The following is a 5,145-nucleotide window of genomic DNA, read 5'->3' as shown; positions in this document are numbered from 1 at the left end:
TTTTTTAAAATAACTTTAAATTTTTTTTTCTTATAAATTTTTTTTTTTGGTAAACTCCCCTTATAGTTTTTAAGAAATAAAATAAAAAAAAAAAAATCATGTAATACCACATCAGTGTTATGTTATTGTATGACTTCATCTTTTATACATTCGGGTTCGGGGTTTCGGGCGGCCATAGCGAATTTCAGCAAGATTTTACCCCAGTCAGGCCAAAAAAGGCTTGTAATCCACAGTGTAGGTCGTTTAAAGTTGTTTCACATTGTTTATGATTGTGATTATGTTATTGCTCACCTATATGTTTAATGTCAGTTATGCTAAATAATCCATTTCTGTGTAATTTGAGAGAATGTTTTGACATGTGGTTAAAGTATGGCGTGCTATTCATGTTATCATTTAAAAAGTCGATCCTAAATAAATCTGTCTTAAAAAATACATTTTACGAATGACATTTAAAATGATTGATTAGAGTATAGGTATCCATATATAAGAGATATTATTTTGCATTACATTTAAACATGTTTTTCTGTCCTGTTTGTCTGTCAATTGTTGCTTTACTTCCTTTGTAAAATGAGGTTAAATTGAGTATCACTGAATATTGTATGCTTTTTTTTCAGGATCAGCTAAGATGTTGTTTCACTGGATTATTTAATTGGGCATATAATTGGATAATTCTGGTAAGTTTGTCTTTGTTTTGTTTACATTTCCTATGATGGACATATCTTTGCATTTAACCATGATTTATATGTAAAGTTCTATTTTGAATGTAAATACTATATTTATCCTCATTTCATGTGATTTACACTTGTACATGTATAACCTGCATGTAACTCAGAGTGTATTTAATATTTCTATGATGGGTCATTCTATGATTAAATTTAAATCAGAAAAATGTTCTCTAAATTTTGGTAAAATACATGGTATCTTTTACATTTCTGTCCCTTTTGTCTGTAAATTATTGCTTTACTTACATTGTAAAATGAGGTTAATTGTGTATCACTGAATTGTATGATTTTTTTCAGGATCATCTGAGATGTTATTTCACTGGATTATTTAATGGATAGACTTATTGGGGCATATATTTGGATATCTCTGGTAAGTTTGTCTTGTTTAAATTTTTTACATTTCCTATGATGGCCATCTTTGCATTTAAGCATGATTATATGGTTAATTTAATTACTGTGTAATACTTATGTGATCTGTTGTCTCTAACTTACATTCATATAAGCACACCCTTATTTAACCTAAAATATATTAACACATGATTAAGGGATCTTCAGAATATTAATAAGTCCTTTTGTATAAATTATATGATTTAATTTCATAATTCATTATGTATGTTACCCATGGCCATGGAATTCAGACTTACTAAATGGTGATCAAAGAGATATTAATTAGGAATCTAATAAGAGAAAAGGAGGAATTTACAAAAGATTAATCCTAAGTCATTTACTTTTTGTTTTGATTCTAAATATGTGGGATATATGGCATACATATATTTTCATTTTCACTTTTGTTTCTTAGTAATGAGCTTTTCAAAAAATGAAGGACTACATGTTGTACTGTGATGATGCTAAAAAAGATGTATTTTTCTGTATGCAGTACTGACAGATATTAAACCAAAATTGAATCTGCTGTTAATAAAAAAATCTTTTAGTGTCCAAATAATTAATTTGATAATCATTTTATTTGTGATATCAATACAGTAATTATGCTTTTTTTATTATCTAAAGATAACATGATGAACTTTCTCATCTGGAGTTAATGTTAAAAACAATTTGTTTTGAGATTAAAAACAAACATTTTCATGAACATTTTATGGCATTGTACATGTTTGTTCAATTTTTAAACATGCATTGTTTCACACAGTACTCCAGCATATTAACAAAATGGTTTTATTTTCTATACAGTCATCAACATAGAAGATATGTATTGTTCCTAACCATCTATAATCAATTCTCTATGAAGTTCAGACTGTCTGCTCTTCCTTTGGAAATACACAGTTAGTCAACCAACAAAGAAACACACAAAACTTGAAGGTAAAGTTTCAATGAGATACAATTGTAATATATATTTATTTATTATTTTATTTATTTTTTTTTTTTACATATGCATGTTTATAATTTTGAATTGATATGTAAATGATATATTTAAATAAAAAGGGCTTGGTGGTCATGGTCATGTTTAGACTATATTGATCTCTTTAGAAGAAGAAGAAGAGCTCCATTTCAATATATATACAAAAATGCATGATCAAATTTTGAAACTAAAATGTATGAAAGTTTTCTTTGCCAAATGATAGTTAACAGCTGAAGATAGCATATCTAAAGAATAAGTTAAATATGGCTAATTTGTAAACCCCCCCCCCCCCCCCAGTTCCTTAATATCATAGTTGGTAAAGATAGCAAGTTTTGACTCCAATTGCTGATGAATTCTGAATTTCCCATTTAATATTAACATTATATCACAGGGAAAGAATACTATAATGTAGCACATCAGGATGACCAGAAAAGAAATCTTAATGACCCTCTTAACTATGTATAAAGACTGTAACCTTATATCTGATGTAAGATAATCTGATTGTGTGGAATTAAAATTCCCTGGTGTTTCTATTTCCCAAGATCTTCTTATGAGTGCATGGGACTGTTGTAAACCTTCTCCTGTTTATAAAAAAAATATACCTTGGAGCATGACACTTTATTCATAAAAGGTACTTTCAATATCATTTCTATGAGTTTTTGTTCTTTCTTTTTAATAATCTAGTGTTATATTTCATTTAAACCCATTAATATGTATGCTTCCAAAATCTTAGATCTGTCTGTATAGTTTTTTCAGCTCTTTGAACACAAATACCCTGATTCAATCTTTTGAGGTAAACATGATAGAGACATCATAGATGATTATCAGAGTGTGTATCACAATCTTAACCATAAGGTCAATTTAAATGGTCTAAGGCACAACAAATGAAAGTGAAAACTTTTTTTTTTTATTAGAATACATAATTTTGTAATAAACAAATACTGGAAAAGTTACTCTCATAATAAGCCTTAATGTCCTCCAAGAATTCAGTTTGGACTTCCTCCATTAATCCTTGTATCTTCTCCAATGGTTTTGTGGGCTAAAATTCATGTGTCTTTAACAACATTTTTTTTCTGACAACTGTTTTCTCTTATCATCTATAAACTTGACTTCTTCTCTAGTCAAAGGTCTTTCAGGGTAATCCAAGTAATTCTTACCCTCTTTTGGTAATAAATGGTTATATTTCTCATTTGCTTCTTCTGCAATCAAGGGTCTTTCTATGTAATCTCTGACAACATTAGGATCACCCTTCTCTGGACTTAATTGATTATATTCTTGTTGAGAAATGATCTCAATAGTGCCATCTTTTTTTATTTTAACGGGTATACCTCTGTCTATATCTTTCCCTGAAAGAACTCTCTTTCCAAACTGAATTTTACTCATTCCTTTACTCTTTTCTTTACTAGAGGTGTTACCCATGGTTAATATGAAAAAGTCAAAATCTTATGTTACACCTTGTTTTTATACCCTTTTTTGTCTATATTTAGAATTCGATCAAGCTTATATTGTATAACAATTTTTTTTTTTTCAACTAAGACATCATTTTTTTTTCAGGATTCTCTAGTGAGGGCTTATGGAAATGATCTATGTCTACTCTCAGAATGGTGAAAGACTATCAGATTATGCAAAGACTAACAGAATATCCTCTCTTGGAACACTGAAACAAGAAAATCAAACAGGATGGAGGATTTAAGAAGCACATAGATAAATATAATTTCCAACGAATTTAACCAGTATTATCATAGACTGTGGTTTACAGGATGACAAAGTAACAGGATTGTATCTTTTTTACTGTCAGACACTGACTATGGATAAGATGTACCCATTTATTAAACTGAGATCTAGTCAAATCAAGTACAATTGTATTGAAAATATGATTTTCTGATAGCATGAACTCTTTAAGAATTAATATATCACAGACCTCAAAGTATCTGAATGTGACTTTTATTTTTACCAATTTCTATTGAAGACTGTTGTTATGTATGAGAAGTGTACATTTAAACCTTTTATTTTTCATCTTATTTCTATAACCCCTAGAAATTACACAGATATTCAGATGTTGGATTTAATATTATTATTTAACTTTCCTGGAATGGTAAATATATTTTGTTTGTGTATGTATCATTTTTAGCTCACCTCAACGAAGTTGGGGGAGCTTATGTGATACCCTCGGCGTCGGCGTCAGTGTCGGCGTCGGCGTCCCAGGTTAAGGTTTTTGGAGCAGTTTTCTTTTTAATTACTTCTGTGTCCTATATTGATTAGACATGCATGGAAGATGGTTTTAGTGTGTTTCATTGTACCAGACAAAGTTTCAGATGCTGCAATTTCAGCAAAGGAATAACCAGGTTAATGTTTTTGGAGCAGGTTAACATTTTTGGTGCAGTTTTTGGTGTAGGTTTCATTTCCAAGTAACTATAAGCCATATGTTGACCAAACTTGCATGGATGATACATCTAAGGATGCATACTACCGGGCTTGCTTCGGATGCTGAATCTGACCTACATTTTCCGGTTGAGTGAACAGGTTAAAGTTTTTGGTGCAGGTTTCATTTCCAAGTAACTATAAGCCCTATGTTGACCAAACTTGCATGGATGATACATCTAAGGATGCAAACTACCAGGCTTGCTTCGGATGCTGAATCTGACCTACATTTTCCGGTTGAGTGAACAGGTTAAAGTTTTTGGTGCAGGTTTCATTTCCAAGTAACTATAAGCCCTATGTTGACCAAACTTGCATGGATGATACATCTAAGGATGCAAACTACCAGGCTTGCTTCGGATGCTGAATCTGACCTACATTTTCCGGTTGAGTGAACAGGTTAAAGTTTTTGGTGCAGGTTTCATTTCCAAGTAACTATAAGCCCTGTGTTGACCAAACTTGCATGGATGATACATCTAAGGATGCATACTACCGGGCTTGCTTCGGATGCTGAATCTGACCTACATTTTCCGGTTGAGTGAACAGGTTAAAGTTTTTGGTGCAGGTTTCATTTCCAAGGAACTATGAGTTCTTTAATGACCAATCTTGCATAGATGATACATCTAAGGATACATACTATCAGGCTTGCTT

At 31.0% G+C, this 5,145-nt stretch overlaps 1 long non-coding RNA gene across 1 annotated transcript; it reads left to right on the top strand.

Annotated features, from left to right (window-relative positions):
* The first annotated feature begins 610 nt into the window (after positions 1–610).
* On the top strand, positions 611–3,979 carry LOC134245952 (uncharacterized). Its single transcript, XR_009987558.1, has 4 exons — positions 611–674; positions 1,020–1,092; positions 1,908–2,036; positions 3,631–3,979. It is a non-coding gene; the product is annotated as an uncharacterized LOC134245952 (long non-coding RNA).
* Positions 3,980–5,145: the final 1,166 nt, after the last annotated feature.

Source organism: Saccostrea cucullata, unplaced genomic scaffold, assembly GCF_032062105.1.
Source record: "Saccostrea cucullata isolate Sc308-1 unplaced genomic scaffold, CSIRO_AGI_Scuc_v1 ctg13860, whole genome shotgun sequence".
Classification (NCBI taxonomy): Eukaryota; Metazoa; Mollusca; class Bivalvia; order Ostreida; family Ostreidae; genus Saccostrea; species Saccostrea cuccullata.
The sequence above is the reverse complement of the archived record's forward strand: the minus strand, read 5'-3'. Positions and strand labels throughout refer to the sequence as shown.